The sequence below is a fragment of the Chiloscyllium punctatum genome, chromosome 3 (genome assembly GCF_047496795.1).
Source record: "Chiloscyllium punctatum isolate Juve2018m chromosome 3, sChiPun1.3, whole genome shotgun sequence".
Lineage (NCBI taxonomy): Eukaryota > Metazoa > Chordata > Chondrichthyes > Orectolobiformes > Hemiscylliidae > Chiloscyllium > Chiloscyllium punctatum.
This window is the reverse complement of record NC_092741.1, coordinates 12,303,313-12,329,544: the sequence shown is the minus strand read 5'-3', so window position 1 is coordinate 12,329,544 and position 26,232 is coordinate 12,303,313. Positions and strand designations below refer to the sequence as shown.

The 26,232-nt window shown below is 42.2% G+C and overlaps 2 long non-coding RNA genes across 2 annotated transcripts in view; one reads left to right on the top strand and one right to left on the bottom strand.

The window, feature by feature from the left end:
• The first annotated feature begins 234 nt into the window (after positions 1-234).
• Positions 235-26,092, top strand: LOC140455769 (uncharacterized). The gene is made up of 2 exons (XR_011953028.1): positions 235-414; positions 18,731-26,092. It is a non-coding gene; the product is annotated as an uncharacterized lncRNA (long non-coding RNA).
• LOC140455780 (uncharacterized) overlaps positions 22,343-26,232 on the bottom strand; it is a 37,170-nt gene continuing 33,280 nt past the window's right edge. Inside the window, exon 2 of the long non-coding RNA XR_011953037.1 lies at positions 22,343-23,183. This is a non-coding gene — a long non-coding RNA (uncharacterized lncRNA). The remainder of the gene's footprint in view (positions 23,184-26,232) is intronic.

Here is a 26,232-nt window from a genome sequence, read left to right as displayed (position 1 = left end):
TGATTCTGCTTTTTAATTTAACATTCAGCTGTTTGTCTTTCCTCAACAGAACTTCTTTCCTTAGGCAAAAGTGAAGACTGCAGATGCTGGAGACCAGAGTCCAGATTAGAGTGGTGCTGGAAAAGCACAGCAGGTCAGGCAGTATCCGAGGTGCAGGAAAATTGACATTTTGGTCAGGAGCCCTTCATCAGGAACCTGATTAAGGGCTCTCATCAGGAACCTGATGAAGGGCTCCTGCCCAAAACATCGATTTTCCTGCTCCTTGGATGCTGCCTGACCTGCTGTGCTTTTCCAGAACCTCTTTCCTTGTTCCAATGATATTGTTAGTGCCTACATGGACTATGACAACAGGATCTTTTCCCTTTTGCTCCAAGTTCTTCAACCCAGATGAGATATCCTTCACCCTGGCACCAGGTAGGCAACGTAGCCTTTGAGATTCTCAAACATGGCTACAATGAAGTGTCTGTTCACCAATTTTATGATCCTCAATTGTGACTGCATTTCTTCCTTGCTTCTCCCCTCACCACTTGAACGGTTCCCTGTGCTATGGTCATTTTGCTTATACTTTCTCCACCATTGCCACCCTTTCCAACTAAACACTAGAAAGCAATCATCTCAATCCTATTGGGACAGAGTTGAGGTGCCTCCAGCATTACCGCCTGCATCCATCTACCTGCCTCACTTATGGTAACACCCTCCCATTCCTGACCACTAACCAAATTCAAGATAGTTAATCCAAAGGGTGTGACTGCCTCCTAAAACACAGCATTCAGGCAACTCTCCCACTTCTTGATGTGTTGCCATGATGTGGAGGTGCCATTATTGGACTGGGGTGGACAAAGTTAAAAATCTCACTACACCAGATTATAGTCCCAACGGGTTTAGTTGGAGGCACTAACATTTGGAGCGCTGCTCATTCATCAAATGGTTTCGGAGAATAAGACCATAACGCACAGGATTTATAGTAAAATTATAACAAAAGGTGACATCTCAACTCATACAATGCATTAAAGGTGTGAGATCAGAATCTGTCAGTATCCCAATCTTGAGTCTGTTTCCAAAGTGGAATTTACAAAATATTATTTTGCATTGACTGCCTGCATATCGTGCATTTTTGAGCAAAATAGAATATAATCTGCAAATATAATTGTACAAATACAAACTTGTATGTTTGCGCATGTGTATGTGGGAGAGAGAGAGAAAGTGTGTGTTTGCATGAATGTGTACGCTTGGTTTGCATGTGTGAAAACTTGGTAGAGTGTGTGAGTATGATGAAATATGAGGGTGTGTGCACGGATGAGTGTGTGTGTTTGAGTGTGAGAGTGTGTGTGTTTGAGTGTGAGAGTCTATGTATGTGTGCGCATGTGTATCTGTGAGTGAGAGACAGACAGACAGAATGAGCATCTCACTAAGACTTTCTGTACACCTCCATTTCTCGACTTTAAACAACCGCCAAACCTTAAACAGACTATTGTTCACAGCAAACTGCCCAGCCTTCAGAATAACATTGACCACAATACTATACAACCCTGTCATGTCAACCACTGCAAGACATGTCAAAATGTCAACACGGATACCCATGGCGACACCATCCACTGTGTAAGCGGCAGGTACTCATGTGACTCGGTCAACATTGTGTATCTCATACGCTGCAGGCAAGAATGCCCCAAGGAATGGTACTTTGGTGAAACCAAGCAGATGCTATGACAACGGATGAATGGACACCACTCAACAATCACCAGACAGGGATGTTCCCTCCCAATGGGGAACACTTCAGTGTTAAGTGACAATTGGCATCATATCTTCGGGTGACCATCCTCCAAGGCAGACATCCGGTTCAGCAACAACGCATAGTGGCCGAGCAGAGGCTGATAGCCAAGTTCGATACCCATGAGGCTTATACTCCATCAAACTCAGGCACACACTTTACTAAACTTTCTCACACACATTTTCTCACGTGGACTCACACTCTCACACACTCGCTCTGTCTCTCTTTCTCTCTCACGCGCACATGCACACATATAAGTCCATGAAGTGAATTTTTATTTGCAGAATTATATTTGCAGATACATTCTATTTTGCTCAAAAAATGCACAATCTGCATCTTAGTGAGATGCTCATTCTGTCTGTCTGTCTGTCTCTCACTCACAGATACACATGCGCACACATACATACACTCTCACACTCAAACACACACGCTCTCACACACACTCATCCGTGCACACATCCTCATATTCCATCATACTCACACACTCTCCCAAGTTTTCACACATGTAATATTGTGTAAATTCCACGTTGGAAATAGAACCAGTCTGACTCAAGATTGGGATACAGACAGACTGTAACCTCACACCTTTAATACATTGGCTGAGCTGAGCTGTCACCTTTTGTTATAAAACCTTACGTTATGTCGAGAAGGTGACTTAAAAAAAGTTCTGGGGTATACGTATAAATCAACTGAAACCTGCAACCCATTCTAAAAGATGAAAGACTTAACATCAATCCAGGTTTGTTCAATTTATTATTTCATTTGCATGATATAGTAATCTTTTGCTTTAAATTCTGGTTACTGAATTGAATTGAATTTATTGTCATGTATACCGAGGCACAGTGAAAAGCTTTGTCTTGCGAGCAGTACAGGCAGATCACATAGTTAAGTAGCATAGATAGTAAATAATAGGTAACCAGCAGCAAAAACCAAATCACAGATACAGGTGAGTGTTGAGTTTGTGAGTCCATTCAATATTCTAACAAGAGTAGGTAGGAACTGTTGGAAAACCAGCTGGTGCGTGTGTTCAGGTTTCTGTGACTTCTCCCTGATGGGTGCCAGGGTGGGATAGATTTTTGAGAATGCTGGCGGCCTTTCCTGGACAGTAGGCCTGGTAGCTGGATTCTGTAGATGGGAGGTTGGTCTTTGTGATTGTCCAGGCTGAGTTCACCACTCTCTGTAATAGTCTCCGATCTTGAATGGTACAGTTGCCATACCAGGTAGTGATACATCCAGACAGAATGCTCTCGATGGCACACTTATAAAAGTTGGCAAGGGTAATAGCCATCATGCCAAATTTCCTCAGCTGCCTGAGGAAGAAGAGATGTTGTTGGACCTTTGTAACCAGTGCGTCCACACGAAGAGTCCAAGAAAACTTGTTGTGGGTGACCACTCCCAGGAGCTTGACACTGTCCACTTGTTTCACTTCTGTGCTGTTAATGTGTAGTGGGGGGGGAGGGAGCGGGCATGAGTAACATCCCGCTGAAAGTCAATAATGAGTTCCTTGGTTTTGCCTGCATTGAAAGCTAGGTTAGTCTCAGTGCACCATTTTTCCAAGTCTTCCACCTCCCGTCTGTAGTCTGTTTTGTCACATCTGAGATTCAACCGACTACGGTGGTGTCTTCAGCGAACTTGTAAATGGCATTAGTCTGGTATTTGGCGACGCAGTCATGGGTATACAGTGAGTACAGTCGGGGGATGAATACGCACCCCCGAGGCCTCCACTGTTGAGTGTTAGTGAGAATGAAACATTATCCCCAATCTTCACTGATTATGTCTGTGGGTCAGGACACTGAGGATCCAATTGCAGAGTAGGGGTTAGTCCGAGATCACTAAGTTTAGTAATCAGTCTTTGAGGAAATAGTAGTGTTGAAGGCTGAACTGTAGTCAATGAGTAGGATTCTTACATAACTGTTCTTGGTGTCAAGGTGTTCTAGGGAGGAGTGAGGGACGAGTGAGGGACAAGTGATGGCATCTGATGTGGATTTGTTGGTCCGATAGGCAAATTGGAGTCGGAGATACTGAGGTTTGCAGATGCTGGAGATCAGAGTTGAGAGTGTGTGTATTGCTGGAAAAGCACAGCAGGTCAGGCAGCATCCGAGGAGCAGGAAAATTGAAGTTTTGGGCCAGAGCCCTTCATCAGGAATGAGGCCTGGAGTGGGTCAAGAGTAGTGGAGAGGCCGGAGTTGATTGATGCCATGACGAGCCTTTGGTCATGACCACCAAGGTTAAGGCCACTGGACGGTAGTCATTGAGACATGCTGCATGAGCCTTCTTAGGCACAGGGATGATGTTGGCCCTCTTGAAATAGGCAGGAACAGTGGCCTGCTGCAGGGAGAGGTTGAAGATGTCTGCGAAGACCTCTGCCAGTAGATCTGCACATGCTCTGAGTGCATGGCCTGGCACTCCGTCTGATCCCATCGCTTTCCTTGGATTCACATGAAGAAAAACTGATAGTCTTATTCTCCACAACTACCTGATGAAGAAGCAGCACTCTGAAAGCTAGTGCTTCCAAATAAAGCTGTTGGACTATAACCTGGTGTTGTGTGATTTTTAACTTTGTACCTGATGTGTCTTTGACTGAAGCTCAGACTCCAGCTCATCGACTTTGAGCCAAGGTTCATTAAGTTACCAACACTTGCTGGAAAAGTATCATTTAGTCCATCACGTTTGTGTTATTCAAGAATCATACCAATTCCTTTTTCAAGTAACCTTGTAAACTACTGCAATGAAAGTGAATATCTAAGTGTAACATCATAGAAATAGCATGGAAACAGACCCTTTGATCCAACTCGTCCATCCTGACCAAGTTTGCCAAATCAAATTACTCATATTTGTCTGCATTTGGCCCATATCCCTCTAAACCTTTCCTATTCAAACACCTGTCCAAATGTTTTTTTACATGTAACTGTACCTGCATCAACCACTTCCCCAGGCAGTTCATTCCACATATGAACCACCCTCTGTGGAAAAAGTTACCCCTTAGATTCTTCTTAAACCTTTCTCTTCTCAATTCAAAATTATGCCTCTAGTTTTGAACACCCCAACCCTAAGGAAAACACCTTTGCTATTCACCTATTGAAATGGATAGAAATTTGATTAGCAGACAGTGAACAAAGACCATGAACAAAAAAAAACAATAAACATCAGAACAACTCCTGTTTTAATTCCCAGTGTTTACACATACTTATTTATTTAAAAGTTCATAGATCTCTCTTAAATTCAGTGAAGAGTCCCCACTTTATGATTCCAGTGAGTGCCTTATGGATAAGAAATTAAATTAAATCAATAGTAAGAAACAAAGGAGGGTCAGATTGAGTAGAATTGACAAACCACAAAGGTAACAACTTATAGTTGGAGTTATGTACAGGCCACCAAACATGAGTCAGGAGATAGCAAAGGTATGTAAGAAAGGCAAAATTATAGTGATTGTGGAGGGTTTTAATATAGACTTGGCAGGTGGACTGGGAAAATCAGGTTGGTAATGGATTGCAAGAATAAAAATTTGTGGAATGTCAACGAGATGGCCTTTTGGAGCAGCTTGTGGTGGAGCCCAGTAGGGAACAGGCAATACTGAGAATTGGCATTTCGGGCTTAAGCCCTTCATGATTCCTGATGAAGTGCTTATACCCGAAATGTTGATTTTCCTGCTCCTTGGATGTTGCCTGACCTGCTGTGCTTTTGCAGCACCTCACTCTTGATTCTGACCTCCAGCATCTGCAGTCCTCACTGTCTCCTAACAGCCAATACTGAATGCATAATATGATTGCATTTACTCTGCAATTCAAGATGGAAACGATGGTAACGATATTACAGCTGAATAAAGGCAACTACAGAGGCATGAGGGAGGAGCTGGGTAGAATTAACTGGGAGAGGAGCCGAGCAGGAAAGACAGTGGAACAGCAATGGCAGGAGTTTCTGGGAATAATTCTGTAAACAAAACAGAAACTCATCCCAAGGAAAAAGAAGCATGGTACAGGGTAGATAAGTCAACCATGCCTGTTGAGGGAAGTCCGGGATAACAAAAGAAAAAGAGAAAGCATGTAATGTGGCAAAGCGCAGTGGGAAACGAGGGGATTGGGAAGCTTACAAAGACCAATAGAGGACAACAACAAAAAAAGAAATGGAGGAGATTAAAATGAGTGTAAGCTAACCAGTAATATAAAGGAAAACGAAGAGTTTCTTTTGACACAAAGGGCAAACGTGGACATTGGGCCACTGAAAGATGACGCTGGAGAGATGATAGTGGGGAACAAGGAAGTGGCTGAGGAACTGAATAATTACTTCGCATCAATCTTCACAGAGGGAAATACGAGTAATATCCCAAAAATTCAAGAGAATGAGGGGACAGAGCTGAATATGGTGACCATCATCAAGGAGAAGGTGTTAGAAAAACTGAAAGGTCTGAGGGTGGATAAATCACCTGGACCAGACGGACTACACCCCAGAGATCCAATGGAGATAGCTGAAGAGATCGTGGAGGCATTAGTGGTGATCTTTCAGAAATCGCTAGAGTGAGGGAGTGTCTAAGAGGACCAGAAAATCGCTAACTTGACACCCCTGTTTAAAAAGGGAGTACGGCAAAAGACAGAAGATTACAGACCGATTAGCCTAACCTCGGTCGTGGGTTGGATTTGGAATCCATTTTAAAGGATAAAATTTCTGAATATTTAGGTGTGTATGGTATAATAGGGCAAAGTCAGCATGGTTTCATCAAGGGGATGTCATGCTTGACAAATCTGCTAGAATTCTTTGAGGAAGTAACAGACAGGATAGACCAAAGGGAGCCAATGGATGTTATCTACCTGGACTTCAAGAACGCCTTTGACAAGGTGCCGCACAGGAGGCTACTGAGTAAGCTAAGGGCCCCTGGTTTTAGAGGCAAAGTATGGAACCTGGCTGTCTGGCAAAAAGTAGAGAATGGGGGGGAATAAAAGGGTCCTTCTCAGGATGGCAGCCAGTGACAAGTGGTGTTCGGCAAGGCTCAGTATTGGGATCACAACTTTTCACTTCATACATTAATGATCTAGATGAAGGAACTGAGGGCATTCTGGCTAAGTTTGCAGATGATACAGAGATAGGTAGAGGGACAGGTGGCATTGAGGAGGCACAGAAGCTACAAGAGGATTTGGACAGGTTGGGAGAATGGGCAAAGAAGTGGCAGGTGGAGTACAACGTGGCAAAGTGTGAGGTCATGCACTTTGGTAGAAAGAATAGAGGCGCGGACCACTTTCAAGATGGGGAGAAATTTCAGAAGTCTGAAGTGCAAAGAGACTTAGGAGTTCTAGTCCTGAATTCTCTGAAGGTACAACTTTGGGTTGAGTCAATAGTTAGGAAGGCAAATGTAATGATTGCATTTATTATGAGAGGGTTTGAATATAAAAGTAGGGGCGTACGTCAGATCACATTTGGAGTGTTATGCACAGTTTTGTGCCCCATATCTCAGGAAGGATGTACTGGCTCTGGAGTGTGTTCAGAGGAGGTTCACAAGAATGATCCCAGGAATGAAAAGCTTAACGTATGAGGAATGTTTGAGGATGCGGAGTCTATACTCATTGGAGTTTAGAAGGATGTAGGGGGATCTGATTGAAAATTACAGAATAGTAAATGGCCTGAAAAGATTGAATGTTGGGAAGATTGGTAGGAGAGACTACGACTTGTGGGCACTGCCTTAGAGTAAAGGGAAGACCTTTTGGAATGGAGTTAAGAAGAAACTTCTTTAGCCAGAGAGTGGTGAATCTATGGAATTCATTGCCACAGAAGGCTGTGGAGGCCAGGCCATTGAGTATATTTTAGACAGATTCTTGATGGTCAAGGGGATCAAGGGTTATGGGGAGAAAGCGGGAGAATGAGGTTGAGAAACTTACCAGGCATGATTGAATCGCGGAGCAGACTCGATGAGCTGAATGGCCTAATTTCTGCTCCTGTGTATTATGGTCAATATTTAAAAGACATTTGAGAGGTACATGAATAGGTCAGGTTTGCAGAGAAATGAGCCAAAAGCAGGCAAATGGGACTAGTTCAGTTTCGTAAACCTGGTCTGCATGGATGAGTTGGGCTGAAGGGTCTTTTTCCATGCTGTATGACTCTAAATGGGTTGTTTTCCAAATGGAGAAAGTGAGGACTGCAGATGCTGGAGATCAGAGCTGAAAATGTGTTGCTGGAAAAGCGCAGCAGGTCAGGCAGCATCCAAGGAACAGGAGAATCGACGTTTCGGGCATAAGCCCTTCTTCAGGAATGAGGAAAGTGTGTCCAGCAGGCTGTTGGACACACTTTCCTCATTCCTGAAGAAGGGCTGATGCCCGAAACGTCGATTCTCCTGTTCCTTGGATGCTGCCTGACCTGCTGCGCTTTTCCAGCAACACATTTTCAGCTCTGTTTTCCAAATGGCAGACTGTAACCACTGGGGTACAGGGATGTTCTTGTGGACCAGAGTGTCCAGAGCCAGGGGCATCAATATGTGGAGGCAGGGTGAACCATTTAGGGCTGAGTTTAGTTTCTTCACCTAGAGAGTGGTGAGCCTCTGGAATTCACGAACACAGAAAGTAGTTAAGGCTAAAACATTGTATGATATCAAGAAGGGGTTGGAAACAGCACTTGGAGCTAAATGGATCGAAGGTTATGGGGGTAATTCAAGAACAGGGTACTGAGTTGAATGATCATAATGAATTGTGGAGCAGATTCAAAGGGCTGACTGGCAAACATCTCCTATTTTCTCTGTTTATTTGGAGTCACCATAGACCGGGTAACACCCTATTGACTGGGGTCATACTGAACAAGATGGTTGTGGTTGTTGGTCAGGCATCTCAGCTCCAGGACATCTCTGCAAACGTTCCTCAGGAGTGTCTAAGGCTTAACCATCTTTTAGCTATTTTATCAATGATCTTCCTTCCATCATAAGGTCAGAATTGAGGATGTTTGCTGATGATTACATAATATTCACCACGATTTGCGACTCCTTAGATACTGAAGCGATCCTTGTTCAAATGCATCAAGATCTGGACAATATCCAGGTTTGGGTGGCAATTGGCAATTAACGTTCATGTCATACAAATGCCATGAAATGACCATCTCCAATAAGAGACAATTTATCACAATCCCTTGACATTCAATGATCTTACTATCACTGAATCCCCTATGATCAACATATCGAGGGTTACCATTGGACTCGTCACAAAAGCACAGTGGTTACAAGAGCAGGTCAGATGCTAGGAATACGGTGGCGAGTAACTCACTTGATTCCTCAAAGCCTGTCCACCATCTACAAGGCCCAAGTCAGGACCACGATGGAATACTCATCATTTGCTTGAATGGGTGCAGCTCCAGTAATACTGAAGAAGCTTGACACCATCTCGGACAAAACAGCCTGCTTCATTGACACCACATCCTTAAACATCCGCTCACTCCATCAGCAACGCTCAGTAGCAGCAGTGAGTACAGTCCGCAAGATGCACTGCAGAAGTTGACCAAAGATCCTCAGACAACATTTTCCAAACCCATGGAAGGACATGGGCAGCAGATACATCAGAACACCACCCTCTGCAATTCTCCTCCAAGCCACTCACCATCCTGACTTGGAACTATATCGCCATTTCTTCACTATTACTGGGTCAAAATCCTGGAATTCCTTCCCTTGTGGCATTGTGAGTCAACCCACAGCTGGTGCACAGCAGCAGTTCAAGAAGGTAGCGCACCACCATCTTCTCAAGGGCAGTTAGAGACCAGCAAGAAAAGATCGACCAGGCAGTGATGCCCATGTCCTGAGATGAATGAATAAATCAGCCTGTCTTGTCAGCTTTCATGAGTTATGCACTCATATACCCAGTTCTGTCCGAAATCTGCAATGTCTGGTTGTTCCCTTTCATTTTATATTATGTTTCAATGTTGTTCCTTCTGAAGTCCATCACCCTGTACTTATCTGCATTGAACCTTATCTGCGACTTTCCAACCACTCCACCAACCTGTCAATATTCTTTGAGTTCCACACTGTCCTTCCCACAGTTTGCAGTTCTTCCAAGGTTAGTGTCATCTGCAAACTTAGACATTGTCCTCTGAAAACCAAGCTCCAGATTATTAATTTTTCTCAATAAAAGCAAGGCCCAAATGCCAACCCCGACTCTGGGACATAGACTGTTGGTGTTGAAGACAGGTGGGAGGAGGCTGAAGCATCAACACTCATTAGTCGTCTAACTCTCTGCTTCCTGAATTCTGACTAACCACAACACTTGTCTGTGTTTGCCACTATTGCCAGCTCTCCCTCTGGTGTTTATTATTCCCCTAAATTCTACTTATTGACCTGAACATGAAGTTAGGAAGACTGAAACCAAAACAGAAATTTCTGGGGAATCCCAGCAGCATCCATGAAGAGAAAGCAAAGTCAAGGTTTTGAGTCCAGTGAATCCCCATCAGAACTGAAAGTAGGTGGGGGTCTATGGTGGCTTAAGGTTTCAGCTATAGCTTTTGTTTGCCTGGTCCTCATCTCCATGTACGTATTCATTCCCATTATCGTCATAATTATAAATTTTCCCAGCTATTTTCAGTTCTGGCAAAGGCTAACTGAATTCAAAAGTTTAATTTTGGTGAAGTAGATTAAATTAGATTACTTACAGTGTGGAAACAGGCCCTTTGGCCCAACAAGTCCACAACGACCCGCCGAAGAGCAACCCACCCAGACCAATTCCTCCTGCAGGCCTAACACTGCAGGCAATTTAGCATGGCCAATTCACCTAACTTGCACATCTTTGGACTGTGGGAGGAAACTGGAGCAAACCCACGCAGACAGTTGCCTGAGGTGGGAATTGAATCCGGGTCTCTGGCGCTGTGAGGCAGCAGTGCTAGCCATTATGCCAATTCTGTCACTCTCTCCATGGATGCCACCAGACCCTATTGATATTTCCTACCAACTCCTGCCAATGTCTCAGACTTCCAGGATTTCATTTTTCGTTTTTTTTTCAGCGAGGAAAATGTCTCTGCACTAGCTGGCACTCCTTTTGAAAATGTAGATTTTTTTTGTGACTCGTTAGCTACATAAAAATTCTATAGCTGGTAGACAAGGTTTAGTGGACCCAATTTTACTGAAACTGTTATTCCTTTGAAAGACTTGTATCTCATTAGTAGGTAGCAGAGGAGTAGATTACAGAAGCAAACAGGAATAAACTTAACAGATTTTATGAGGGAGTGCACGTTGATCCAAGCTGTACTGAATTATGATCAGTTTGTGTATGGTTTTCAGATTTGGACCTGACAGGCATCCTTGAGGTCCAAAGGCCTGTTCTCTCATGAGAGGGGGAACTAATAGTGGTTTAATCTGAGGATCACCACACCTTAAGTGAGTAGACAGATCGAGGAGGAGAGTCCTTCATGGTAACTTCAGCTCGTGTAGAAATAGAATGCATGGTGTTGACATCACTCTGCATCACTAACCAGCTAACCAACCCCAATATTTGAAAATTGTTTTAAGTGTTACAGTAGTTTCTAATTCAGGTGGGAGTTCAAGTCTTTTAGTATTCCTTGATTATTGATTCTGTGTTAGTGGAAAAACTGCCATTCTATCCATCCTGTCAATGCTCCCCATAAACTTATCCACTTCTATCAGGTCCCCTTACAGCCTGCACTGCTCCAAGGAAAACAACCTCTGCTTATCCAAATTTTCCTCACTGCTCAGATTTTCTTTCCCTAAATCTCCTCTGCACTGTCTGTAGTGCAGTCACATTCTTCCTACAATGTGATGACCAGAACTGCTAGTTGTGGCCTAACCAGCATTTTATACAATTCTGTTCTGACCTTCTGGCTTTTGTAATCTGTACCTCAGCTAATAAGGGGAATTGTGCCTTATTCACCACCTTATGCTACCTTGAGAGGTTTGTCGATGTGCACACCAGGGTCTTCCTGGGTCAGTACTTTTAGTGTCCAACCATTAACTGTAATCCCTTAACTTGTTAGCCCTTCCCAAGTACATTACCTCTTTCTTTTTAAGGTTGAATTCCATTTACTGCTCTGTCCACCTGACCAGTCTGTTGTTTTCCTCTGCAGTTTACATCTGTCCTCCTCCCTATTTACCACCCTACCAATTTCCATTTCTTCCATGAGCTTCTTGGTCATATTCCTTACATTGTACACCACAAAAAGCAAGAGCCCGGCACCAAGCCTGATGGAACCCCCATTAGAAATGGATTTACAATTACAGAAACATCCCTCTGCTTCCTGCCTTTGAGCCAAAATGCCACTTTGCCTTGGATTCCATGACCAGTCTGCCATGAAGAATCTTAGCGATAGCCAAGGTTCACTAGATTCATTCTGGAGATGAAAGGTTTGTCTTGAGGGGAGAGATTGAGCAATTTATGTCTGTTCTCACGAGAGTTTAGAAAAATGAGGGGAGGCCTAATTGACAGATGCAAAACTGTAAAATTGATTGACAGGGTAGCGGATGTTTCCCCTTGTGGGGCAACCTAAAATGAGAAGTCAGTTTTAGATTAAGGGGCAGCAGATGTAAAACGTGAGGAAAAATTACTTCCTTCAAAAGGTGATGAAACTGGAATTCATTATCCCAGGGTATGGTGGTCACTGGGACACAATAAATTTGAGGAGATAGATATGTTTAATTTGTAAAGCAGAATAAAGCATGAGCAGGAAAGTGGGTTTGAGACTAAGATGAGGTCAGCCATGATTGTATGAAATGGCAGAGCAGGCTTGAGGAGCTGAAATAGGCAAACATAAGAACAGCAGATGCTGGAGTCAGTCAAGATTAGAGTGGTGCTCGAAAAGCACAGCAGGTCAGCCAGCATCCGAAGAGCAGAAAAATCAATGTTTCAGGCAAAAGCCCTTCCTGATGAAGGACTTTTGCCTGAAACGTCAATTTTCTTGCTCCTCAGATGCTGCCTGACCTGTTGTGCTTTTCCAGCACCACTCTAACCTTGAGGGGCTGAATTGCCTTTTCCTGCTCCTAGTTCTTATATTCTTACTAAAGTGCATGTAGACCACATGAAAGTTCAAGACTGACACCCCAGTATAGCATTGAAGACTAGGGTCAGGGGAGGGTGTAGCACCATTGACTGGATGACTCATTGGAAATGCAGAGTGATGCTCACAGCAGGGTTCAATTCCTGTACCAGCTGATGGTTATGTTGTCTTGGCCTGAGGCCTAGTGACCCTCAAGTTAAGCCAGCCAGTCCTCTTTCTCATGTGTGAACAGTTTTATGGTCCTTTGGGCCACATTTTTACAACTGAAATTTTCAGATGAGATTTTAAACCAAACTCCCATTTGTCCTTGCAGTAAAAGGTCCCCTGGCTCCACTGAGAGCAGTGAATAATCCTGGATAACCTGGCCAATGCTTATCCCTTGATCAGCTTAAGGAAAAACAACTTTCACGTACAGTTTATGGGAGCTTGCGTGCACAATTTGACGTCTTGAATAAAAATTCATGGGACATTGTCATCCCTAGTTCCTTCAAGGGCGGAAATCTGTCATCCTTTCATGGTCTGGCCCACATGTATCTCCAGACCCATAACAATGTGGTTGACTCAGAGTTGCGCTCTGAGCAGTTTAGGGATGGACAATAAATGTTGGTGCCAGTGTTTCTTTCCACTTTGCCAAACTGGAGGGCTGATAGCCAAGTCTTGATATTGTCCCCGTCTTGCTGCATTTGGAGATGGATTGCTTCAATAGCTGTGTGCATCCCCACTTCTGATCTTCTGATGGAAGAAAGACTATTGAAGGTGATTGGGCCAAGGGTGAGGAGGAATTCCTGTAGAGATATCCTGGAGCTGAGATGACTGTTCTCTGACAACCACAACCATATTCCTTTGTGCAAGCTATGACTCCAACCAGTAACAAGTTTTCTCCTCATTCCAATAGACACTGGTTTTTTTAAGACTCTTTGATATGACACCTGCTCAAACATGGCCTTGATGTCAAGAGTATTCACTTCTCCTTCCCCACTTCCATTTTTGATCAAAGGCTGTTATGAGGTTAAGAGCTGAGTGACCTTGACAGAACTCAAATGGAGAATCAGTATGCAGGTTATTGCTCATTAAATGTTGTTTAATAACAGCGCTGATGACTCCTTGCATCACTTTATTGCTGATGACACAAAGCTAGGTGGTAGGGTAAAATGTGATGAGGATGTTAGGGGATTACAGGGTGACCTGGACAAGTTAGGTGAGTGGGCAGATGCATGGCAGATGCAGTTTAATGTGGATAAATGTCTGGTTATCCACTTTGGTGGCAAGAACAGGAAGGCAGATTACTACCTCAATGGTATCAAATTAGGTAAAGGGGCTGTTCAGAGAGATCTGGGTGTTCTTGTCCACCAGTCAATGAAGGCAAGCATGCAGGTACAGCAGGTTGTGAAGAAGGCTAATAGCATGCTGGCCTTCATAACAAGAGGGATTGAGTATAGAAGCAAAGACGTGCTTCTGCAGCTGTACAGGGCCCTGGTGAGACCACACCTGGAGAACTGTGTACAGTTCTGGTCTCCAAATTTGAGGAAAGACATTCTGGCTATTGAGGGAGTGCAGCGTAGGTTCACGAGGTCAATTCCTGGAATGGCAGGATTGCCTTACACGGAAAGACTGAAGCGACTGGGCTTGTATACCCTTGAGTTTAGAAGACTGAGAGGGGATCTGATTGAAACGTATAGGCTTATGAAAGGATTGGACACTCTGGCAGGAGGGAACATATTTCCGTTGATGGGGGAGTGCCGAACCAGAGGACACAACTTAAAAATACGGGGTAGACCATTTAGGACAGAGATGAGGAGAAACTACTTCACCCAGAGAGTGGTGGCTGTGTGGAATGCTCTGCCCCAGAGGGCAGTGGAGGCCCAGTCTCTGGATTCTTTTAAGAAAGAATTGGATAGAGCTCTTAAAGATAGTGGAGTCAAGGGGTACGGAGATAAGGCTGGAACAGGATACTAATTAGGAATGATCAGCCATGATCATATTGAATGGCGGTGCAGGCTCGAAGGGCAGAATGGCCTACTCCTGCATCTATTGTCTATTGTCTATTGAGTGAGAATAGACTGATCAGGTGGTAATTGGCCAGGTTGGATTTGTCTTGTTTTATGTGTGCAAGACATACCTGGGCAATTTTCCACATGGTTGGTTGGATACCAGTGTTGTAGCTTTAATGAAACAGCTTGGCCAAGGGCATCGCATGTTCTGGAGCACAAGTCTTCAGTATTATTGATCAAATGTTGTCAGTATCCACAGCCTTTGCAGTATTCAATATCTCCAACTGTATTTTCATATATTGTGGACTAAATCTACTTGGTTGAAGATTGACATCTGTGATGCGGGGGACCTCCAGAGGAAGAGGCAGAGGTGAATGATCCATTTGGCACTTGTGACCGAAGATTGATTTTAATGCATCAGCTTATCTTTTGCACTGATCTGTTGGGTACTCCATCACTAAGGCTGAGAATATTTGTGGATCCTTCTACCCCATTGAATCTACTCCATTGCAGATTATTTTGGAGCACTGTTGACTGCTGATGATGATTTGCAGCACCTCGTGGATGCCCGGTCGTTCGATTGGTTCGAAGTCCATTCCAGTTAACATTGCCATAGTGCATACACTGTGATGGTGGGACTTTATTTCGAGCAATCCTACCAATATTATCATGGACAGACAGATCTGTGGCTGGCAGATTGGAGAAATAAGGTTGTGTATTTTATCCTGTTTCAGTTTCCTCATTACCTGCTGCAGATCTTGTCTAGCAGCTATGTCCTTTAGGACTTGAGCAGCTTTGTCAGTAGTGATTATTGAACACTTCACCCAGAGTACATTGAGTCCTTGGCATTCCTCAGCGCTGCCTATGGCATTCACCAGGGGATAGCTCTGACTCATCAGCCATGAGGGTGGGTAGAGGAGGGTAGCAGTAGGTAGTGATGACCATTAAGTTTCCTTGACCATTCTTGACCTTATACCATGTGACGACATGGGATTGGAGTTGACACTGAGGATTTCACTGGGTAACTTTCTCCTGCCTGTATGCCACTGTGTTGCTACCTCTGCTGTGCCTGTTTTACCAGTGAAACAGGACATGCCCAAGGATTGAAATGGTTTTGTCTGGAACATGATATATACAGGATATGATTCCATGAGTATAACTATATCAGGCTGATGATTAAGTTTGTTGTGAAACAGCTGTCCCAATTTTAGCATAGCCCCAGACTTTCTGAGGGGAATTCATACTTATCAGAGGCCAGGGTTGCCATTGCCTAGGTGGTCTATCAGATTTCTTTTTTCTGAGACTTTTTTGCAGTTTAATACAAGTGAGTAGCTTGCAAGGGCCATTTGTGAGAGCAGTGAAGAATTAAACAATTACTGTGGGTCTGGAGTAATAGAGTTACAGAAATCTACACAGAAAAAGGCCCTTTGGCCCATTGCATCTTTGCTGATCAAAAACAACCACCTAACTATTCAATCCAATGTTTCAGCACGTAGCCCACAACATTGTGTGCTTTGGTGTTGCAGGAGCACATCTGAATATTTAAATGTTTAAGAGGGTTTCTGCTCTACCACCCTTACAGGCAATGAGTTTCAGATTTCCACCAACCTCTGGGTGAAGAAGTTCTTCCTCACATCTTCTCTAAACCTTCTGCCCTTTACGTTAAATCAATGCCCCCTTGTCATTGATTCCTCCACTGAGGGGAAATATCAAGGGATACCTGTCCTATCTATTATTCCCCTCTTAGTTGCATGTAGGCCAGACCAGGTAAAAACAGCATTCTGTCCCTGAAGACATTCATGCATCCTGCACCTTTTATGACAGTTAACACTGGTGTCTTGGTCATCATTAGACTTTTAATTCCAGATTTTTTTTTCAAATTCAAACTCCACCATCTGCCTTTTTGTTATTTCACTGTCTGTCTTGGTGGAATTTGAATTCGGGTCTTGAGAGCATTGCCTCGGTCTCTGGATCACTGGTCAGGTGAGAATACCGTTGTGATATAGCTCTCCCTGGGTTTCTTGCATTACAGCAATGTCTACTGTTCAAAAGTACAGGCAGCCAACCCTTTATCCAAAAACCCGAAATCCAAAAAGCTCTGAAATCCAAAGGTTTTTTCATGAAGTTTTTTCTCATTAACAAGGTTGTTTGGCGTGCAAACAGTTAACCTAACTCCATATCCACTTGATACGCATCATTCAGATATGACATGAGTGGGTGTGGCCCAGCACTGGCAGGCCTCAATTCTGTCTCAGGGCTCGTAGCACACTCAGTGAGTCTGCTGTTCAGTAAGAATTTTAAAAATTTCACTGTCAAACCCAAGTGGACAGGGTTGTTAAGAAAGCATAAGGTGTTTTGGCTTTCATTAACAGGGGGATTGAGTTTAAGAGTCGTGAGATCTTGTTGCAGCTCTATAAAACTTTGGTTAGACTGCACTTGGAATACTGCGTCCAGTTCTGGTCGCCCTATTATAGGAAAGATGTGGATGCTTTGGAGAGGGTTCAGAGGAGGTTTACCAGAATGCTGCCTGGACTGGAGGACTTATCTTATGAAGAGAGATTGACTGACCTCTGACTTTTTTCATTGGAGAAAAGGAGGAGGAGAGGGGACCTAATTGAGGTATACAAGATAATGAGAGGCATAGATAGAGTCGATGGCCAGAGACTATTTCCCAGGGCAGAAATGACTAACACGAGGGGTCATAGTTTTAAGCTGGTTGGAGGAAAGTATAGAGGGGATGTCAGAGGCAGGTTCTTTAGACAGAGAGTTGTGACAGCATGGAATGCGTTGCCAGCAGCAGTTGTGGAGGCAAGGTCATTGGGGACATTTAAGAGACTCCTGGACATGCATATGGTCACAGAAATTTGAGGGTGCATACATGAGGATCAGTGGTCAACACAACATCGTGGGCTAAAGGGCCTGTTCTGTGCTGTACTGTTCTATGTTCTAAACTGTCACTTATTCCAAAAATCAGCTGGTCCCGAGCGTTTCGAATAAAGGATTGTGTACCTGTACTTCATTGGCTGGTTAAAAGGTGAGCATTGTAATTTTGAGCCAAAGCTCTGAAATTCACTGCCAAAAGTCCTCTATCGTTGTCTCTTACTAAAATAATCTGTAAAACCTCCCTCTCTGACCAAGCTTTCAGTCATATGCCCTAGTAACACTACATGGCTTAATATCAAGTTTTTGTATCATGACACTCTGTGAGAAAACTTTGAGATGTTTTGTTACACTGAACATGATACACAAATGCAAATTGTTCTTCGGTTACACAAAAACAAAAGTCGTAGGATCAGGAGTGAGCCATTTGGCCCTTCATTCCTGAGCTGCCAATCAATAAGATTGTGACTAATCTGGTTGTATCTTTAGCCTTCTCTGCATGCTGACCCATCAAGACTTGATAATGTAACAAAACTGAGCGAGACAGAGAACTAGCAAAAAAACATAAAATCAGGAAAATCTACAGGTGTTTATAAAGGAAATGTGAGCACTGGGTTTATAATGCAAAATTAACACTGGGAAGGAGGAATAGCAGTGGCTGAGTATTTTTATCTGTCCATTTAATAGAAGACAGAAACAACCTCGTAGAGAAAGTTAGGGAGCAGGAGTAGGTTGTTTGAGCCTGTAGAACCCACTCTCTAATTCAACAGGATCATGGCTGATCCTCTTTCTCAGCGCCATCCTCTTGCTCTCTCCCCATATTCTTTGACACCTTCAGCCTCTCAAAGTCTATCTAATTAATTTTTAAAATGTATCTAGTGACTTCACCACCATGGCCTTTGTGGTAAAGAATTCCAGAGGTTGACCACACTCGGAATGAAGACACCAACTCTCCCCCTTCCCCTTCCCCCACCTTCTCCTCTCTCCACCTCCCCTCACCGCGCCCCCCACCACCACCAATCTCTTTCTCCTCAGCGGAAGCACCAGTTCAGCACAGAGTCTGCCCATTTTGTTACAAATTTATGCATTCAATAAGATCACAGCTCATGCTTCTAAATTTCACTGATTACAGATGAAGTTGACTGAATTCCTCTTCACGTGATAAGGCTACCATCTCAGTCCAGTGAACCTTCGATATACTCTTTTGATGGTAAGTATACTATTTTGTAGGTAAGGAGATCAAAACTTACACACATTACTCTGGGTTTGATTCTGAGGAAAGTCACACCGGACTTGCAACCTTTTTTTGTTTCTGTCTGTATAAATGCTCTCAGACGTCCTCAGTTTCTGCAGTACATTCTTTTTGTTTCTGTCAGAATCTTGTACACTTATATCAAATCTTAATTCATCTCTCTGCTTCAAGGAGAGCAATAGAGATTTTCCAAACTAACTACCTAATTAAATTTCCCTCATTCCTGAGCCATTCTGATAAATCTTGTTTGTATTCTGTCAAGGACCCTCACTTGCTTTCTGAAGTGCAGTGATCAGATCTGTCTGCATTATTATATTTGAGGCCTATCCTGATTTTTATGAGTTCAGAATAATCTCCCTATTTTTGTTGTCAGCGCTTCAAGTTATGAAATGTAAAACTAGATATGTTTTTCTAACCACATACTCCAGAAGATGAAAAAATTAATTCTGTTCCGTGCCTTTAACATTGAAAAAAATCCCAAGTATCTTTACAAATACACAAGGCAAGAAATGAATCATAGAATTGTTATGGTGCAGAATGAGGCTTTTTAACCCATCATATCTGTTCAAAATTGATACTAAACCAAGGAGAAAATAGAAAAAACTTAAGAGAAGATCCCCAAAAAAAATCTGAATGCACCTGAATGTATATATTGAACTTCCTTAAGCCAAAATTTACTTGAAAGCTGAGTAAAAGAAAATGTTTCTGCTTCAGCATGTAATACCCCTGTCCAAGTAAGGAAGAAATAAAGAACAAATAGCCATTGTTGTCAACCAGCAGGAAAATCAATGCACTCTTCCACAGATTCACAACATTTGTGGAGAATTGAGGGAATTGTGAGAGATTCACAACATCTTTTCCCTTTTGATCTTCATAAAGTTGGGTTCCTTTTGGATTCTCATCTTAGCAACTGAAACCAGACCAACAACTAGCAGAGCTTTTGTGTTAAAGAAGAATGCGTCTCTGATCATCTCAAACTTGGTGATCTGCAGCTTGCCTCCCCTGACAATCAAGTTCTATGACAAGTCAGGAAAGAATATTTAGTTCAAGTCTCGCTGGATTATATGCCCTCCTCCCTCCTATCTGCAACTCCAGGTGTCACTGACAAAACAGTTGTAGCCTTCATTTTTATTTTATTCTGGGAGTGGATCTGGGAGTTGCAACTATCACAGTTGTTAGTGGGTGAAACACACTATACCTCATGGAATCTTACAAGAATATTTGTAGTCTCTCCATAAAATCAAGCTGGAAGTGGTCTTCTTTTCATTAGCCACATTATAGACTACCAACCTCCACATTAAGTTCAATAATTTCTAATCCTGACCTGCTGCCCTCTTCACTTTTTCATGGAATGTGGGCATCCCTGAATGCTTTGAGAAAGTGATGGTGAGTCAACTTCTTGAAGCAGTGTGTTTAGTCTGTTTTGTTTAGGTACTCCCACAGTGGTGATGGGGAACTCCAGGAGCGTAACCTGGAAACAATGAAGGATCAGTAATTTCCTCCCATCTGGAAAACTTAGAGATTGACTTACAGCTATCAGTATTCCATAGTAGTTGTTGGATTCCTCCTTCTAGATGGTAGAAATATGAATTTGAAACATGCTATTCAGAATCCTTGGTGAGATTCCACAGTATGTCTTGTACATGATACACTTCACTGTATGCTGCAGTCTTTGTGGAAGTACTGATCTTTTAAAATAGTGGTTGGGTTGCTGATCAACATATTACCTTTACTTTGCATTCTTCACATTGGTTTTAAAAACTATGTATTGGATTGTGCACAGTCTGTGGCTAGCTTTGTTAAGAACAATGTGCTAATTGCTGGCACATCATCTGGGTTCTGAGTAATTGCATCTGTGAATTGGAATCCAAGGAGAGATCACCTGTCATATTGCTTCTTCCTGTATGGATTGAGCAAGATTTGGGTGTTACTGGCAAGGCCAGCATTTATTTTCCATTCCTGTCTGTCCTAGAGAAGATCATGGTGAACTGCCTTCTTGAATTTTTCCATTGTTGTTTCAAATTAGATGCTGACTGAAATTTCCAGTGTTTGAAACAGATTTTGTTCAGTTTAAAAACTTCTGATCTGTTTTCTTCAACATGATTGCTAATGTCTCAAGTCTTCAAAATTGCTTCATCCAACTGAACGCCATTTTTATCTTTCATAACAGTTTTGTTGACCTCATCTTGTTTAAATCCACAATTGAACCATTTGGTTTTATTTTTCAGGAAATGTATGTTTAACACTGCCTCCTTGTGTGCAAGTAGTACATTTTTCTTCGCAAGTAAAAATTTTTTCCGCTTTAGTAATTCCATTCCAGTAAAAGGAATTACCTTGTTTTTCTTCACGTTTTCAGTTATGTAGAAGAACAAGTATCCTATCTTGCAGATCTATGGTATCAATGGTGGATTCAGCTTTTCCACTGCAAAAAAGCCTTTACCTTTGGTTTTTATTTGTTTTTGAGGTACAGTTGCTATCTGTTTTGTCACACTTTGTTTAAGGATTTTCCATACTTTAAGTTCAGGTGGCTTTAACTAGACTCCATCGGCCTGATGCACCTACCTCATTTTTCAATTTCAGAGGCTGCATTTCTGACTGCTTGGACATAGTTTTAATCAAAACCATAACTTGCATAGCAGGTTCACAGAAGGGCATTTGACATTTCCTGGACAACTTTGGTTTCAACAGTTGGAAATGACTTTTGCCCATCTAAGTAATTGCCTAATATGAAATCTACAACATTGACAGGCAAAACAGGACCATTGATTAAGGCACAGGTGAAATTTTTTGCTGTTTTTTCAGCAGTCTGTCTGAAGGAAAAGTCAGATCACCTAACTTATGTGTTTCCAGCTTCTTAATACAAATTTACCAATATCACACTCCACATAGGTTTGACTTATTTTAAGACTCCAACTGATTTATCTACACATTATAGGATAGTTCATTATTATGGACAGCAACAGCTGCAGCCAATAGTGTCCACAAATTTCAAGCTGCTGGGAGAGGGCTATTGTGGTGCAATGGTACTGTCCCTACCTTTGAATGAAGAGTGCCAGGTTCATGTCCCTCCTGCCTCAGGTATGTAATATTTTTAGGTTTCTGGGGGTGCTTGTGCTTTGATAATGTCCCTGAACCAGGAGACTGGATTCAAGTCCCAATTACTCGAAAGATGTATAATGACATCTCTGAATGGGTTGACTACAAAAAAAATCAGGCTTCTGGTCACAAACTGCTTTATATCATGATAGCTTGATCTTTTGCCTTACTCTTTAAGTGATATCACAATGCTGTCAACATGAGTGACTATGACAATTCTATGTCACTTCAGAATAATTTAATTATATGCACCATCAAAAAAAAATTCTCTATCTTTGTCTAAAAAGATGTTCCAGTATCCATTGATCCACTTTAATTGCAAACACAGAGGAACCTCAAGCCTGTCATAAGCTCTCTTCACTGGAATAGTATTGTTCAGAGAAGCACTGCACAATGTTACAAATTCTACAGTTTTGTGTTTTAATTTTCAAAATTCAACGTTCACATAACCTTTCTTGTGTCGAGAGTAGCTTATTGGTTTCATTGAACTAAGGTTTTTACCTCTTCCATTTTCTTTAATAGGGCCTAGCCTCTCTTCATCGTTGATCTTCCTTTCATCCTCTTTCTTGAAGATTATAAAGTGGGGCCTGTAGCAGATCATATTATATGTCAATTCCATTGTCAGCCACTCCCAGGGCTCTTTATTGTATGAACTACGTGGTCTTCCAGCTGAGACCTTAATCCCGAAGAGATATTATTTGTTAAAATTCCTTCATCAAAATCCTCTGCCTAAAATGATTCAAGTTCTGTTCCACTTTCATTGAACTATATGCATCTATCAAACTTCATTTCCTTTTCACAAGTGAATTTAATATGGGTCTGGCCCGTTCTCTTTCCAAATTTCTGCCTGTAAAGCCTCTGATATTGATTCTTAAGCATAAAGTATAGCAGTTTTCCCTATCATTACATGAGAGACAAACCATTCTTGCCCAAACATTTTTTCTTGCTAATTCAGATTCTGTTTTCTTGACACACTATATCTTTGTGCCCTACTCCCTAAACATCTATGGCAGCACGGTGGTCTGTGTGGAGTTTGCACATTCTCTCCGTGTCTGCGTAGGTTTCCTCCGGGTACTCCAGGTTCCTCCCACAGTCCAAAGATGTGCAGATCAGGTGAATTGGCCATGCTACATTGTCCATAATGTTAGGTGCATTAGTCAGAGGGAAGTGGGTTACTCCTCGGAGGGTCGGTGTGGACCTGTTGGGCCAAAGGGCCTGTTTCCACACTGTAGGGAATCTAAAAAATAAATGAAAATCAAAATTACGAGGAATTCCTTGAGTTGGCCTCACTTTTCCTCACTAACTACAGTTTATAAAATCAGGCCTTTGTTTCATTTTTGTATTCTTAACGTCTCTCATTTGTCTCTTTTTAAATCACTTTTTCATACTTTCACTTCTGTTTCAATTTTAGCCAGTTGTACTTAATCACTAACAAAAATGAATCTTTCTTTACCAAGTCCCAGGTACCTAGCCAATTCAAGTATCCGTCATCCTTGGCTCCAGATGTTACCTTGATCCTGGTGTGCTTTGCTGCAGCCTGTAAATTGTCATTTCCTAATTTTATCAAATCTTGCGTTTGATACTGTTCTTCAACAAAAGCTTAAGACTATGTTGATTTCCTAACAAAATATAACAAAGACGCATGTGAAGTCTTATTTGCTTAAGTGCTGTCAAATTCCAGTGGTTTAGGTAGATTAGATTAGATTAGATTCCCTATCGTGTGGAAACAGGCCCTTTAGCCCAACTAGCCCACACCGACCCTCCGAAGAGTAACCCACCCAGACCCATTTCCCTCTGACTAATGACCTAACACTATGGGCAATTTACCATGACCAATTCACCTGACCTGCACATCTTTGGACTGTGGGAGGAAACTGGAGCACCCGAAGGAAACCCACGGAGACGTGGGGAGAATGAGCAAACTCCTCACAGACAGTCGCTTCAGGCTGGAATTGAACCTGGGTTGCAGTCTCCAGATTCAGTACCCCAAGGAGTCCCCAATTTTATGACCCCTGTGGTTATCCATATTCCAAAATAACCAAAATTACTAAATAACCACTAAATTAAGAAATTAGTCGACAAGATTTCTCTTTCAGGAATTTTAAAGCAAATTTACACATGTTAAACAGGAATTGCAAAAGAGCAACTACCCAAAACATAAGCCATCGATATTAATGGAAATAACTGCTGAGAAATGCTAAATGTTAAACCCGACTAACTGTCTTTTGCTGACAGACATATTCCTGTGATAGTGGTTAGGCCTATTGGTGTGGTTCAGACGGTCACTATACTGAAGCCTCTGACAAGCTGTGGGAAAAGTATAACTTGGTGTGTAACTGTAATACTGTAAAGATGTCCTGCAGTGCCAGGGGTGATGATGGTGTAGTGGTAATGTTGCCAGACTCCTATAGACAAATAGTCCAAAGCCCAGGCTGATGCTGTTGTTCAAATACAACCAGAGCAAATGCAGTCTCAGTGGTTAGCATAATGCCAGGAACCCAAGTCTATATGGAGTTTACACATTCTCCCTGTATCCTTGTGAGTTTCCTCCTGGTGCTCCAATTTCCTCCCACAGTCCAAAGATTTGCAGGTTAAGTGGATGGCCGTGCTAAATTGCCCATTGTGTCCAGAGATGTGCAGGCTAGGTGGAGTAGCATAGGAAATGCAGGGTTACAGGGATAGGGTATGGGTTTGGATCTGGATGAGATGTTTTTCAGAGGGTCCACGAGGACTCAGTGGGCTAATTGTCCTGCTTCCACACTTTAGGGATTCTGTGATTCTAAGTGGTGAAATTTAAATTTGTTTTTTAATCTGAAGTATAAAGCTAGCCCATTATAATGAATAGTTATAAAAACCCTGATAAACATTAGGGAAGGAAATCTTGCATCCTTACACATTCTGGCCAAAATGCATTTCCAAAACAGTAGCAATGTAGTTGCTTCTTAACTTTCCTCTGAAATGGTCAGATGTCACATGGCAGCAGGTTACAGACCAACAGGTTTATTTGAAAAGCACAAGCTTTTAGAGTGCTGCTCCTTTGTAAGGTGACTTCACTTCACCTGATGAAAGAGCAGCTCTCCAAAAGATGGTGATTTGAAATAAACCTGTTGGACTATAACCTGATGTCATATGACTTCTGACTTTGTCCACCCCGATCCAATACTGGCACTTCCACATCATGACCTTCTGAAAAGGCTAAGCAAGGACTATTGGAAATGGACGACAAATGCTGGTCTTGCTTGTGATGCCAGTATCCCATAGAAAAATTTTACGTGTCACATTTAAGACCATAAGACATCAGACTATTGAGCCTATTCAGCCATTCATTGAAATGATGGCAGATTTGATCATCATCAGCACTACTTTCCTGCCTTTCTTGATAATATTTGATGCCCGTACTGAATAAAAATCTATCTCAGCTTTGCATGTACTTAATTACCCAATCTCAAAAACTGTCTGTGATAAATAATTCCACAGTATCACTACCCCTTATGTTTCTCACAAGGCTCTGAGAGCAGAAATTCCTTCTTATCTGTCTTTACTCTGAAATTGCGGCTTCTGGTCCAACAGTCTTCCACAAAATGAAACAACTTGACACACCTCTGAATCCTTGGTGCTTGATTTCCTAGTTAAAATAACTTTTCAAACTGAGGATTAATTTCCCTTGTCAAAATTCTGAAGTAACATTTGCATCCAGCATAAGGGGAAGAGAAAAGTACATTCAAAAGGTTTGGTGTGCAGAGGAGAATAATGAACCTATCACCTCATCGTAATATGTAACCCAGAACCATGCATAACAAACTTGGAAATTCTTGATTCATCAACATGCTGTAAAATGTTGAATAGATTTCTGTATGATTTCAATACCTCATGACAATGTAATATCCAGTGAATTTGATATGATGGTACTGGATGTTTGTATTCCAGCACATACGATCGATAGAATGGTTATAGAACAGGGGGTTACCATTCAGTCAGTCATCGTATGTGAGCTGTCTGAATCAGCAACACACCCAGTACACTATAGTAGCTTCTGCATATTGATTTCCATTTGTAAATTGTTATTGATGTACCTTATGTTTCCCTGTTTGTAGCAGTTTGTATGATTATATATTCAATAATATAAATATACTTCATCTATTTAAACTATGAATGACTTGAGTCTTCTGTTGGAGATGAGGGTTACAGACTGACCGTGGATTGATCCTTTTACCCATTGCATTAACATTTTACATCTTCCACTGGGATTACATTTAGGAGCAAAGGTTTGCTAGTTAGGCCCTTGA